Raw genomic sequence first — 16,030 nt, 5'->3', positions numbered from 1 at the left:
GTGACAGGGTGACATCCACCTAACAATAGCTGCTGGTCATGTTTCCTGCTCTCCTCTCACACCACTGCGGCCCGATGGAAAGACAATACCCTCTCCGGCTGATAGAGAAGTGTGAGGTGACACTCCACTGAGAGAGCTTCCCCACTCAGTCCACTAATCAAGAGAAGCCATAAAGTGGAGGCAGGGGCACAGTGTCGGGTTACAGGTCACTTGCAAAGGTGCAGGAGCCACCTCCACAGTACGGCACGACAATTTAATGAACATAAATCAGGATTATACTCCCATATACCTGACCAGTGTCACAGTGAATCAAGGCAGCACATTAATGCCATTACATCAGCACCAACCAGAGAGCAAAGTGGAACATTTAGCAGCTAAACAGCCAGATATTTCCCTCAGTAGCTGGTGGAGACCAAACGCAGAGCTTAAAAGGAGGGGAAACTGCACTTGTTAGCTTTAAAGGAACATTATGATTATGATTTATCATCAAAGTATTTGATTTGTGAATTTGTGATTTGTGAAAAACCCACATTACAACTCAGTTTGTAAGGTTTGAAAAATTTTGATAAAAATATAAACCTACATAAATGATGGATTCAGCTGAGCTCACACAACTACAACCCCATGTCACCACAGTGTGTGAGAAGAATATTTACCACAGGAACAACTTGGAGTTAGTGTGTAAACAGCTGCTAAACAGTTGGTGAGGTCCTGTCAGGGTTTCCTCTTCTAAGCAAAGCCACACACCGTCACTGTAATCAGGTAAAATGGAGGGAGGGTTGGATGTAGACTCGCTGCTGGTCATTGTGTCATAGACTCAATTTTACAGGGAAATCAGTGAGAGCTCATTTGCATAATCCTGGACACGGGGCCCCTGAGAGGCAGGGAATCTGTTCAGGTGTCATTTGAAGTAAGACACTGTCTCCACCCTCAGAGGATTGTGTTGTGCCTCTTTCTTCTTTACTTCCACTTGTTGACAAATGTTTGAAATGTAGCAGAACAGCAGCACACTTTAATGTGGAGGGGTCTTCCTGTCCATGAGGGGGCAGACACAGTTCACAGGGCGAAAGAGTGAGAGGGTGACAGAGTGAGAGGGTGAAAGAGTGACAGAGTGAAGGACTGACAGAGTGAAAGAGTGACAGAGTGACAGGGTGAGAGGGTGAGAGGGTGAAAGAGTGAAGGACTGACAGAGTGAGAGGGTGAAAGAGTGACAGAGTGAAAGAGTGAAGGGGTGACAGAGTGACATAGTGAAGGAGTGACAGGGTATAAGAGTGACAGAGTGAAGGAGTGACAGGGTATAAGAGTGACAGAGTGAAGGAGTGACATAGTGAAGGAGTGACAGGGTATAAGAGTGAAAGAGTGACATAGTGAAGGAATGACAGGGTATAAGAGTGAAAGAGTGAAGGAGTGATAGAGTGACAGTGTGAAAAGGTGACAGGGTGAAGGTTGAGTCTGAGATCTGGATCTCACACATTTGTTGTTGAAATTTTGTTTGTCCTGTTTGAAAACCTGCACAACTTTGAGCATCGACGGTTCCAGCTTGGGAACCTCTGTTCTAAATGAAGAACAGGAGGAAATGAGATGTGACGGATGCTGAGTAATTAGCTGCAGGTGTTAATGGGAGCTTGCAGTCAATTATCTGCTCCGTCTGTCAAGTAGAGTTTTTTATCCCAGGTGGAGGAGTGGACAGTGAAGCGGTTCAAACATGTTGGAGCATGCTCTTTATGACGATGAGAAAGCAGGACTTCCTGTTAGCTGAGAGTGCTAACTGCTAACGACACCAGATGTTGTCACATTGTCTAATGAATGTGTAACCTGAGCTTGATGAAGCACTGAGCTGAGAGACAGTGTCTGAGCTCATACAGGTGATCACAGCGACCTTTCACCTGCAGACACTGTGACTGACTCAGATCATCAGTGTTAGCTCTGTACACAGCAGACCACTCCCCCTTTACCTCACATCTGATTAAAAGCTCTTTAGCGCCGGATGAGTTTTTTATTTTACCTTCAGTTCCGGCACTGAGCTTCTTCCCTCTGTTGGTATGGTCAGTGTGTTCGACTCAGACTGAAAGCTGCCCTGGAGCAGCACCTCGCCGGGTGATGTTGCATTGCAGCAAATATCAGTTTTTGCTGTTTTCGCTCTGATGGACAAAAAGTCCTCAAGGACTGTGGAAATATATTTAAAATGACCCCACTTTGTCTCTCAGAAGTGATTTGAACGTAGTGATGAGGTCACAGCTGAAGATGAGACTGCTTTCTTCCACCTCAAAAACATCTCTTGACTCCGGCCATCGCCTTCGTCACCACCCGTCTGGATTACTGCAATGGAGTCCTGTTCGGGGTTCCCAGCAAAACCCTGGACAGGTTCCAGTATGTCGAGAAACTCAGATGCCAGGGTTCTCACCCGCACCAAGCCCTGGCAGCACATCACCCCCACCCTCATCCAACTTCCTCTCCCTCACCTACAAATCCCTCCATGATCTGGCCCGCCAGTACCTGTCTGACCTCCTCCACCCCTATACCCCGTCCCGGAACCTACTGTCCTCGGACATGTGTCTGCTCTCCACCCCTCACAGCACTGCGATCTTTCGGTGACAGAGCATTCAATGTGGCAGCCCCGACCCTCTGGTACTCTCTCCCGGCAGAGATCCGCACAACCTCATCTCTGGACATGTACAAAAAACTGCTGAAAACCCACCTGTTCACGAAGGCCTCTGGCCTCTAGCTCACTTCTCCTCCAATCTCCTCCAGTCATTGCCATCCTTATTCTGTCTCGTCTTGTTTTCATTTATTTGTTTTATTTATTTACTTTTTGTCTTCTTACTCTGTAAAGCGGCCTTGGGTACCTTGAAAAATCTTAATTATTATTATTATTATGACATCAGTGTGTCCTTTTGTTTATGGAGACAACCCGGAGGAATTCCACAGCTTGTTGACACATGGAAATTGGCTTAGTGGTTCTTTGTCCAGGCTTGTTACAAACGCCTCGGTACACACACTGACTGCCTGGAGAGATGAACAGTGGACAATGGCACAAAAGGAAGAGGACGCTGGGTGATAAATACCACACAACACATTTACCAAGTCATTTTAATTGTGACTGAGAGAAGTTCAGCCAGAAGCCTGTTCTCTCTTCACAGGGTCAGGGAAGCAATCAGTAAATTCAAGCTTAAGTGCAGCTGCAATCAATACAAACCAGATATAGTTCCTAATGTGCTTATGGATTCTTCAGTGTGAAAAAAGGAAACAGTTCTACTTCCTGTCTTTGTTTCCTTTTGTTGAGAAAACACTTTGTACAAACAGAGGAAGGCTTGCAACACTGCAGGAGGAGCGGTAATTTATGGAGAGCCTGGCGGGGGCCATTGGGAAATAAGCTGGTGGCTTTGATTCACCCTAAACTGGGACGTAATGGTTCTTTTTTAATAATTTCTGGAATGAGTCCATGTTTATGACTTTAGGAGAGAAGAGGCACGAGCAGCTGTGTTTCGTGGCTCTTCTAAAAGAGACTATTCCATTTTCAGCAGGAAGAGACCTCTTGATGTTAAAAAGAAGTCCTGATGGATTTGTTTGCCTCTCCGGTTTTATCTCCAGTCCCATCCAGGCTCCTGACGGATGTCTCAGTGTCGTCAGAAATTGTCGTGGAAAAGATTATTTAGCGTCGCTCACATGGGAATGAAAAATCAATATTGAAATGTTGGAAAAAAGCCTAGAGAGACCTGTATTATTTGTGACGGAGTCAGCAGCAGGAAAAAGTGTTCTTGTTTTGTATGTCAAACAGACACCATGTGATTGTGTGAGGAAGGATGTTGGTGGACACAGGTCTTCTTCAGGGCGCCATCTCTATCTCAGACTCCTTCACAATATGAAGCTGCTGCAGGTCTCACACTGTCTGAAGTCACAGGGTGTGACACTGATTAAGCAGAAGTAACTGTCATCACAAGCAGCCAGGGTCAGCGCCATGTCATTTCTTTTATTATTCGGATCCTAAAATCTCATTGAAAAAAAACATCTGCTCTGTAAATCTCGTCACATATTTTAAGAGTCTTTAACAGAGATCAAATAAAAATACAGCAGATTTCAGTGAAACCAAATCCTGCAGGGTTGGATGGTGGGTCCAGGTGGGGCATGCTGAGGGTGAAGACTGTTTCATAGTGACATCACAAAGTTAAGGAAGTCCTGACGGCTTGTCTTAAAGGTATTTAAGGATATTTTCCACTTCTCTTGTGGTTTTATTAGAAGTGTTGATCCATAAGAAGATATATTTGTGCTTTTAAGAACCAAAAACCATCTCACTGTACTTTAACATCTCCTCTCTCAAGCTTCTCTCTGGAGCTCTAGTAATAACAGGTTGATGAGCCAATTAGAAGAGAGGAGTCTCTGAACCTCTCCTCTGATTAGCAAACACTGCCAGAAACCAAATCCTGCAAGGTTGGATGGTGGGTCCAGGTGGGCGGGGCTTGGAGCATGGCTGAGATTGGCAACTGCTTTGTTGTGACATCACAAAGTCACAGAAGTCCTGACGGCTGGTTTTAAGGCTCAGGTTCTGAATACAGACTGTGTGCATTTCTTTGTGGACTGAGCACTTTGATACTCTCACAGTATTAATATAGAACTTTATAATCAAACAACACATGCACAAATACCCTTATACTATATGGGACCTTTAAAACACTTTAAAAAGTCTGTCTATGTAGACAAGGCCTTATTTCACCACAGCCAATCAAATGTTGCATAAAGCAATGAGACTAAAACACTGAGAAAGACAGCAGCTGCTACACAACACAAGAGCCTCAGACCCTGAACAACAACACACATCAGCTTCTGTGCTAAAATCTGACTCACAAACATGAACAGGTCCTTCGGCTCGGCAGGCACCAAATGAACCTTCATCAGGGAGAAGTGAGTGGACAGTCAGTGAGAAATATCATTATAAAAACCTACATGTCGCCTGGATCCAGTTAGATGATCCTCACTCTTCAGTACCACTAACAACACACTGTCACATGACATGCAGCTTCACCTCACCATGACTGACAGTAACACTGTAAACTCATCCAACCTGCTGCACCAAGATAATGAAATATCACACATTAGGAGTGTTGTTCTATGAGTCACATTAACAGTCTGAAGGGTTAACCAACAGAATCAGTGATGGCAACAATTATGAGCTGAAGCCATCAGAGCAGAAGCAAACAGAGGTCAGATCATGCTGTATGATCATGCTGTATGACTCTGAAGAATCTGAGCCTATCACACAGACTCTTCTCGTTTGTTGAAGGAACAGCTGATCTTTATTGTGTCTAACATGGTAGGATGAGCACGGCGTGTATGTGCAGTCACACAGACTCAGTGACTCTGGAGGAATGTGGCCATGCCTGTAATGTGATCCTCTTTAATCGACGTGCACTCCTGTGAAATCTGACAGGAGCCTGCTGACACTCTGTGAAGGCTTCTGACCTACTTGCCAATCAGAATGCTGCTTAGTTCTCTTACATACCTAACTTGGTCAGAGATCACCGAGGGGGTCAACATCAGATTAAAACCGCAGATTAGCAATTGAGCGCATGAGGAGGACGTGACCATTTATGTAAAGGGGATGGAGAACAGGGAGCATTAGCTGCTGCCGCTGCTGCACATTTTTACATGAAACAAAAAGTTTTCATCCTAATCTGCAGAAGGGTTTATCTCCTGTCTTTATCAAGAAAAACTGGGTTCATTATATGTGTAATAGCTTAGATTTGTTGATGCCCATATGGTTATCATCACCTCATGGCAGCTTATCAGCTTGCTGTTCTAATCCCACATCCCATTTCAGAGGTGCCAAAGCCCCACAGTCCAGCTCCGTGGGGGACAGACTGCTTCCTGTTGCAGCTCATGAGGAACTCACATTGTTTGTATTTACACTGGTTCAACACATGTGGTCAGCTTTATATTCACAGTGAACTGAAACTTCTACAGCTGTTTTTGTTATTGATAAATGTGTCAGTAATTTTATATTCCTAATAAAGAAAACAAGTGATTTAAATGATTAATTGATTACTGAACTTATGAAATTGTGTTGATTATTTCTCTTTTGATTAGCTAATCAGTAAATGGATTAATTTATTAATCGCCTGGGCTCTAATCTTCATTGTCTTATTTTAAAAGTACAGCGTATGTACAACATGTAATGTTGGCAGCAGCAGTGTATCTTACTGATCACTCAAAGCGCTTTACAATACCGCCACATTCACCCATTCACTCACATTCATACATCACACTCATACACTGATGGAGCAGCCATCAGGGGCGATGTGGGGCTCAGTATCTTGCCCAAGAATACTTCGACATGCGGCCTGGAGGACAAGTGGGTAACCCGCTCCTCCTCCTGAGTCATCTATTGAAACTAATGAAAGCTACCAGCTAATCTGGAAGAGCTGAGAAAACCTAATAGAGTCAGTGGCCGTCTTAATAAATAATTAAAAGTGTAAGAGGATAAATTTCCAATAATATATCACAATGAATGAAAACTAAATTTTAATGGGGCTTTGCCAATAACAACTAACTAAACTCATATAACATAGTACTTTGTGTTGAAATCTTTTCAGCAAATCTGTAGGAAATAAATACAAGGAAATTACAGATGTGTCATTTTAAAGGGTAATCTCATGTTTAATCTGAATTATATCCTCGTTAAATCAAGGGAATCTCCTCTGTGTGCTGCCGTCACTTCACTGTATGTGAGACACACTCTGACTGTGGTTTGATGCGGTCAGTCAGGACGCTGAGCTGAAATAGTGTTCACGTCTGTTCCGCTGATCCATGTTGTTACCATACCTATTATCAAAAGACAAATCACATTTCCATCAGACCTCCAGACTCAGATCCTGTCCATCTGACTCTGAGTACTTGACTGACGTGGTCTGATCCAGACCCTGCTGAGCTGCGCCGTCGCTCTGCTGCTGCTCGGGTTTTTAATTGGATTACCATAACCTAATTCATCTAATAGATGGATGCAATCAGACCATTAATCAAGCGACACAAAACAAGAGCTACATGACAGGAAGTCGCTTGGCTGAGACATTATTTTTCCTGTATTACAAAAAAATAAATTGGTTCATAACCTGGCCCATTGGAGAACCCTGTGGCTCCACATGGTTCTCAGAAGAACTGAGGAAGTGTGGAACGCTAAATATGAGAGAGGCAGAAAGTGGATGTGGATAAGCGGGATGGGGGATGGGGTGAGCTGAGAGGGGGGAGGAAGGAGGAGGAGGAGGGGGAATGGTGAATTTATGGCTCAGAGTGCCACATCATCACACAGAGCTGGTATTTCCTGCCAGGACTCCAGGCTGCTCAGACCAGCGTCGTCTAAGCAGATGTCTGAGATACTACAAATCTCACATACACACACACACACACACACACACACATAGACACACAATGACTGTTTATAATATTCAGCAGTTTTATGAACCACACATACACTGTGGATGTTTTCATGTGGAATGCTTCTGTTGTAGAAAGTAGATCCACTAACACTGTGGACAGACACATTTATCCCAGTTCATATTGATTTATTTTTGATTAATCTACCAATTAATTTCACCATGTCCCACTGCCCTACTCCTGTATGTATTCATGCTACACAAATACTCTACATGTTGTGTTCATTATCACAGACACAGCAGACCTACACTGAACAAAGAAAACTGGACTAATGATACTGAAGACAAACCAGAGGCTGTTTCAGCTTTTATATTTCATCACTCGTAGTGAGTGTGAGTGTAATGTGTGTGTCTGAAACACTTCCACCCACTTGTGTTACTGTAGTCAGATGTGCTGATAAATGAAAGAACAAATGAGGTGTGTTCTGTTTCCTTGTTCTCTGATCTAATGAGCTGTGGTTTCACACGGTCAGAAAGCAAAGAGAAGAATGGACCATGATCGACGTCATTCAGCTGCCTGTCATATATCTCATAAAACTCAGGAGAAGAGTGAAATATGGACCTTTTATATTTGTAATTTTAAGAATCAAAAACCAAAAATTTCCTCTTTCTGTTCTGTGAGTCCTGATGAGAAGTCCTGACGGCTCATTTTAAGGCTCAGTTTCCAAATACAGGCTGTGTGCATTTCTATGTGGACTAAGCGCTTTAATACTTTCACAGTTTTATTATAGAACCTAGACCTGCTTTATAATCAAACAACACATGGACATCTACCTTTATATAATGAGGGACCTTTAAATTATGCACTATCAACAGACTGTGGATATTCACTGTGCCTATTACACATGAAACTGGAGCTCCGTCCCTTTCAGCCTTTGCTGTGTTATACAGACATTAGCTAGAACAGAGGCTCGGGGCTGAAACTTTGTGACACATACAGTGTCTGAAGCAAACAGTCCTGAACATGTGGGCGAAGGAGGATGAGTTCTGGTCCAAGTGAAGAACCACAGAGCCACACATGTTAAATGTTAGCCAGCCTCGTGGAGTCACGGTGGACTCAGGATCAGGATCAACTCAGTGCTGGGGCTCCTATGTGCTCTCTGGGGAGATGTTTGTTGACTGCCCTATAAAAACAAAGGTATCATGGGAATGGCAGCCATTTGGAGTTGGCTTGTCAGGTCCTATAAAAGGCCAGCACACACAGGGACGAGCTGTTGATTCGCCAAAGCTCCCCTACTCTACTGCTGAGGTTAATGAGACACGCACGCACGCACACACACACACACACACACACACACACACACACACACACACACACACACACTCACACACACAGCAGCCACAGAGTCTGCATCCTCCTGCTGCAGGAAGCAAGGGTGGTGGTGGTGGTGGGGGGGGGGTTACTTTGCCCTCAGCTAGCACTGTGTGTTTGCTAATATTGACCAGAGGCTCTTTGTGTTTGTTTGAGTGTGTGTGTGTGTGTGTGTGTGTGTGTGCATCTGTGTGTCCGTGTGCATGTGCACGTGTGTGTGTGTGTGTATTTACTGCATTCATCTTCTACAGTTCACATTACAGTACATAGCAGATGATGGACAGTAGTTGTTCGTCCTCTACCTGTACAGAGTGGGACTGGGAATTCTTCAGTTATGTGTTAAGTGTTGATCTCAGATGTCATCACAGTACTGTAACTGACACGGCTATTTCAGCTGACTTTTAATGGATTTTATAAATTCACATTTATTTATTTCCGAAGACTTTTATTTCCAAATGCCACATTTATTTCACAGCTCTTTTTATTTCCATTTGTTGTATTCATTTGAGGGGGCGTGGTTATCTCACAGATTCAGACCAAAGCAACAGCTTCATTTATTCATTTATTAATGATAAATGCACTTATTTATTTCAGGATTTATTTCATAGCTGTATTTAAATATGTATTGATTTAGTTATTTAATATTGATTTAGATGGCATTCCATATATTGTCATGTTCCTTATTAACTGGCCAACAGAAGAAGCAGCCATTTAGAATTGAATTTATGGTCAGTTTATCCGGATAATGTAGATAAACTCCCCGGTAGGATGGTGCACTTTGATCAGCTGGTCTTCTTGGGAGCTGGACTGTGAGTTAATGAGAGGACTGCTGGTCTCAGCCAGAGGAGGGGGGGGGGGGTCCTCCCATCTTCCACAAACATAGAACAAACTGAAAAAAAAACTCAATGAAGGGTGAAGAGAGGTACATGAAGTTTGATGGGCAGGTAGAAGATTCTGTTTATCCAGATGGAGCTCATCACGCTTCTCCAGTGAGCCTCTGGTTTGTTATTATGATAAAAAACTCCAATTCATTCAGGAATATGTTGTTTATATTGTGACACTTCCTACAGTACAGGTAGACAGGGCAGGCAACAGTGGAGGAACCTGCCTTGAGGCTCTTATCAGTTATTTAATATTGTGCTTTAACGGTGTATTTTTTGTTTATACTGGAAAATGTCCCAAAGAGGTAACAAAAGCACATTACAAAAACACACACTCACTCAAACACACACTCACATGTTCCTCAATGCCCTGCCACTGATATGCCATCACACTGACATTTTGCTGTCCCATCACCTCAGTTTGTCGTGTTGCCACTTACTGCTGCCACACTGGTTCTTCACCACCTCCAAAATAAAATGGTGATATCACAGATACAAACACACACACACACACACACACATACACACACACACACACACACACACACACACTGCTGATGGTGAACACTGAGCTCCTCTCCACTGTCTGAGCAGGTAGACGACTCCACAGCTGCTCTAAACAACTGGTACAACTTCTCATAAGGCTGAATAGAATCTGCCATGATGTCACTTACAGGCATTCATGTTCCAACACAGTGTCACTGTGGGCAGATCTAATGAAAGTAGCAGAAACATCAGCCATAAAAACAAGACCTGTGACAGGAAGGTCATGACTTTAAACATACTTTAAACGTACTGAAAGCAAGCACTATAGTCTCAGCTGTCCATCAGTTTCAGTCCAGCACTTTGGTCCAGACCAAGAAAGGACAGATCCACATGTTTTGGTGACCCCCGAGTTTTCCTCTGAACCACAACCAGGCAACATTTTTATCAATGACTGATGCTGAAAGGTCTGACAGCTGGAGGGAAATATTAACACCCACACAGTTGATGTTGCTAATGGAAAGTGGGGGGCAGGGGTCTTCAACTGAGAGGGATTATAGTTGATTTCACACACACACACACACACACACACACACACACACACACACACACAAAGAAACACACCTCCATATAGTGGGTGTGTAAGGGGTACTTTAAACTGACCCATGTTGGGGAAAATATTAATTTAAAAAGGATATGTTATATGCCAATTTTGTCAGCACCCAGGTCATGTTATGAGCTGTTGCTACGTTAGCCTAAACAAGCTAACATTACTAAACAAGCTAAGATTACTACACAAGCTAGCATTAGCCTAAACAAGCTAACGTTACTAACCAAAGTAACATTACTACACAAAACAAAATTAGCCTAAAGAAGCTGACAGTAGCCTAAATGTATTAATTTTAGCCTAAACAAGCTTAAAATGAGTTCTTCCTTAAAGTTGCAGACCCTTCATCGTCATGGTAACAAAAACAAACATACGGTTAAGGCTGTGGAACAGTCACGGATAAAACATTGAATGATAAAAGTTGACTGCCTGACTTCCTTCTTTGCTCCTGTTATAATTACTACGACCACTACAGGTCACCTAATTATGACACGTAACTACGGGTTTTAATAATTTGCGGACGAGCTACGGGCCTGCGGGAGCCCTGCGGTTCCTCAGGGAAGGGGAAGCAGCAGTGCTGGTCCCCGCGGTGTGCCGTACTCTCCTGCCTAAGCATCCTCCAGCTCCTGTGTGTCTGCCAGCACTGATGTCACACCACACTCTGTCTGACCCTTCTCACTGCACTACACTCTTTGGTAGAGCTTGCATTGGCCCGGGTCCAGCTGGCTGAGTCCAACACAGATGTCTGAAAGCATGGGAGAGTGAGATTTACACACTCAGGAACATGCTTCTGTTTGTGGTTAGCATGTGTGTGTGTGTGTGTGTGCGTGTGTGTGTGTGTGTGTGTGTGTGTGTGTGTGTGTGTCTGCATCCACACTTGTGAGGACCATTAGGTATTTTAGGCCTTCTGGGTGAGTTAAGCTTCATGGTTACAATCAGATGTTGGATAAGAAACCCTAGTTGTCCTGTTTTGATGTATTTATTTCTGCTTTCATTCATTTGTCTAAATGTCTGTGGAGGACGTGGTGAAAGACTGAAACATCTGGATTACTGCAACTGAAATTATTATTGTGCTTTTAACATCCTGATCAGATGATGCAACAGATAAAGACAAATCCAGAAAAACAGGATCTTGACAAAACTACGATTTTGAAAAAAGAACAGCCCACCCTTAGTGGAAATGACCCCCCCCCCCCGGGGTCGGGTCATTGGTGGAGAAAGAATGAGGCCCTCATTATCTTCTCTCCATCTGGTGATGAGGATGTGAGCTCCTTTTCGTTCAGGTGAAGTGCTGTAATGTGCTGAGACGGCCCGCAGCAGAAACATGTTGAGACTGGCTTGCATGTGCAGAGTGTGGGAGACAGCAAGCTCATGTGGGCCCTGTATCAAATCCAGTTCTGCTGATTGGTTCTGGTTCCTATCAAATCCTGATTCGGCACCTGTTTTTTTATGTTTTGTTGTAATTCAGGATTAAATCAAGGAACTTTATTAACAAGGAAAAAAAAACAACTGAAAAAAATGATCCAGACCCAGAAAGTCTGTTGCTGCTGAGTAACAACATGAAACCTTTATGTGTTGACCTGCTGGTTTTGATAGCTCCGACGCTTCTCTGTGACATACTAGCTGTGTTGGAGGCCATCAGATGGGAGTGGTAGGTGATATAAAATCCTCATCTGATAGGAGGACTATTGACGAGACAGTAGCTCATCATCCTCCTGGGACGTCAGTGGAGGGAAACCAGGCGTGTGAGGTTTGTGCGAGTGATTACAGCAGGAGAGGATTTGGGTGTTAGCCTTTGTCTGGCTGTCTAGGTGTGGTTCTGAGGGTGGGGGTTGATGTCACAGGCTCATCCACATTGGTGGAAGTCTCAGGTTTAGCACCCATGGTTTATGGCCACACAGTTGCCCCCTCCCCTCATTCCAGTGGCCTCAGTTTGAGGTAGCCATTTGGCTGATGAAGGCAATAATACACTGAAAAACACAGAGCCTTTAATTAGCTTCCATGGTCCTTTGAAATGGCCTCTTCTCCACGGACATGTTGTCCACAGCCAGAGACAGATTCCAGACTCTCTGTAGAGGACTGAGACTTCAGTGACATGGTTTAAATCTGAGGACAGAGTCAGCGTGAAGCTGTCTCTTCTAGATTGTTGAAGGGCATTCTCGTTGATGGCTAAGTACCCCCTCACCATACATGCCTCTGCACGACCAGGAGGCATGTTCACATCTGAACAAAGGCATGAGATTCACAGTGGGTGTAGTATTCTTTTGGCTCAAACTAGGACCAGAAAGATGTTGCGCTTGTAAAGTGATGCTCAGTTTGTAGTCAACTCTGTAGATCTGTAAAATAAATCTGATTGGACAATTACCATCCAATCACAAAGCAGAGTCTAATAATTTGCATAATATGAAAAAACTGCTTAATGCATAGAACTTTTACATTTTGAATTTAGCAACACCAAATTTGGTTTACAGCCTTGGGGGACTGAGATATACATTTCTATTACAAATTAGCAAGATCAAACATGGCTGCCATTAACCAAAAAAGAGTCAGGGCTTAGATAATATTGGCCATAACTCATTAACCTTTGTCCAATCACCATAGAACTTGGTATATATCTTCATGTTGTGATAAGGAATAGGCCTAACAAAGCTTTTTGAGCTATATCTATAGGGGGTGCCACAAATACCAAAAATGTGTACCTGAAAATCTGGTTGATCGATTTTCACCAAATTTGGTACACCTGTTCTGGGGGCAAGTATTAACCTAAATCTGAGGTGCCATATTGATTTATGAAATTGGGTGGGGCCTAAACGTGAATATCTGCCATTTTAAGCCTTTGCTCGGTTTGCAGTGAGCTGAAGCAAGTCAGAGACATGAAAATTGGCATTGTGAGTCCTGACTTCAAATGGGCAATATACCCTACAAAAAGCCTCTCTAGTGACAGCAGCCTGTTAGAACTAGTCAGTTTCTCAGTGATGTTCAACAAAACTCAAGAAAACCAGTAAAAGTGAAATGACCAAACATAGATGGTCTGTGGCTGCATTTGCATTGCAGGCTGGTTTCTGCAGTCTTGAGACCTGCAAATTTGATGTATTGACGCAGGCAACAAATCCACGTTCCATAGTTTCCCACATGAATCATCATCTTTGGTTCTTTTATCCACATGTTTATCATTGTTACCATACCACCACAAAGGTCCACTGGTATGTTCCTATGGGATGTATCTGAGGGTTGGGCCAAGCGATCTGTATGACTGTTTGTCTAATATTCATTTGATTGGATGATATGGGATCATGTGGGTGTCCTCTGTTGTCTGTGCGGGTGTATTACACTGAGACACAGGTGCAGTGGTGATTCCCTGTTGAAGGTGGTTGATGGTCTAGGTGTCACTGTACAATATAAAGTAGTTCAGCTGAACATGAAAAGCTCAGTTTGTTGCTCTTTGGACATGACTTGGTGAGGATGATGATGGAGACCTGTCAGATCTCTCTTATGCTGTGTGTGTAAAACCAAAGATACACACCAAATCCTTTATATGTAACAACTTCTACAGACATCTGTTATATCATGAGATCACTCAGAAAATTCTTCATATCAGAAACGAAAACCTGATGAGTCATGGTGGCCTCATGGAACCTGGTCCCTGTTCCAGTTACTGTGGGAAAGTAAGAGAGCCTGTGGCAGGGTTTAAATCCAGAGGAACATACACACACACACACACACACACACACACACAGTGGACACCTGGTTGGTTTCCTCTGAACTGTCATTAGGCTGAAAACTGTCCAGTCAATCAGATTAGAGGGCAGGGAGGAGCTGAGGGTCTGAGTCCTCCTGGGAACAGAAGGTGGTTGTATATCAGTAACTAAACATGAAGGACATGAACTCAACTCTTAGTCAACTGTTAGTTTATATAATTACTACAACATCAGACACAACTGTGTATCTTCAGCCCACTGCTGCGCTTGGACACATGTTCCTTCATCACCGTCAACACCCACTGTAGTATATAATGCATCAGTTTCACCAAAGGATTTACCAACCAAAATCCTTTATTTAAACAGGTCAACTCATTGAGATCAGGATCTCTTTTTCAAGAGAGACCTGAGTACATAAGGTTTATACATAGACAGACACACGGATAATTCACTGACATACATTATACATTTTCACATTCAAGAAAAGCATGTGCAAGTGTGATTCCAAATACATAAGTACAACATATATTCAATCCAATGTAACTTTATCCAAATATATATCCCTGGAAGTTTCAGCTCAGCACTCAGAGCAGTAATACAACACAACAGGATAAAGAAACAGGGGAAATGTCAAACTGACTAACATGGTGACAGACCCATGGTATGAAGAATTTAAAAAGCCTAACCGAGCTAACATTATTAAACAAGCTAACATTAATACACAAGCTACTGTTAGCCTAAACAAGGTGAAAGTATCCTAAACAAGCTGAAGTTAGCCTAAACAAGCTAACGTTACTAAACAAGCTAATGTAAGTCTCCGTGAACATTGTGTGTGGAGCGCTGTAAATGTCACAGTTCATAAACAGTAACTAACATTTCAGGACATGAACATGTTGACAACATGTTGCTGATCACCTGATAGATTTACATTTTACGTTTTTACAATGATAACATTCAGTTCTATTTATTTCAGTTTGTATTGTGCCAACAGTATAAATATTCCTAAATAAATATGTCAGTCAAATGACCAGAAACTAATTAATCAACAGACTAATGGTGCATAGAGTGGGAGAACTGTGGGACTTGTTGTGACATCACAAAGCTCCATGGAAACAGACGTTAGTTTGAGTGTGTCCCTGGTAACCATGTCAGCATACCCTGATGTTCATTTGGTTCTGACTGAGGGGCTGATTTCATTCTGCACCCACTTTTAGAGTGATCCAGATGGGTGCCCCTGACCCATCCTGGCCTTCAGACCTGCTGCACGTCCACTGAACTGATCCAAAGTCCTGGACCTGCAGGGGTTTTAATCAAACTTGCATCTGTGTCATTAAATCTGGAGTTAATGTTTGAATGGACATACAAGTTAACAGAGTTAATCACAGAGGTCGTGTCATGGCCTCGGTCAAGCAGGAGAGTGAGACCAGGGACCAGAGACCAGAGAGTGGAGTGTGTCCACAGGATGTTGTTAATTAAAAGTAGAAGTCATGTTTCATCACTGTAAATTAAACCAAGCCTTTCACCACAGTTAAACATTACACAATTAATGGCTCCATGTCAACTCACACACACACACACGCGCGCGTGCGTGCGCGTACACACACACACACACACACACACACACA

The 16,030-nt window shown here is 43.2% G+C and overlaps 1 protein-coding gene across 2 annotated transcripts in view; it reads left to right on the top strand.

The window, feature by feature from the left end:
* The window catches only part of arid3c (AT rich interactive domain 3C (BRIGHT-like)), a 74,424-nt gene that overhangs the window by 14,480 nt on the left and 43,914 nt on the right, over positions 1–16,030 (top strand). The gene's annotated exons all lie outside the window — the stretch shown is intronic.

This window comes from Seriola lalandi, unplaced genomic scaffold (genome assembly GCF_002814215.2).
Source record: "Seriola lalandi dorsalis isolate HSWRI2012SDOR001 ecotype SW California unplaced genomic scaffold, Sedor1 jcf7180002054883, whole genome shotgun sequence".
In the NCBI taxonomy this organism is placed as follows: Eukaryota; Metazoa; Chordata; class Actinopteri; order Carangiformes; family Carangidae; genus Seriola; species Seriola lalandi.
Note: the sequence above shows the minus strand (reverse complement) of the source record. Positions and strands in the feature narration are given on the sequence as shown.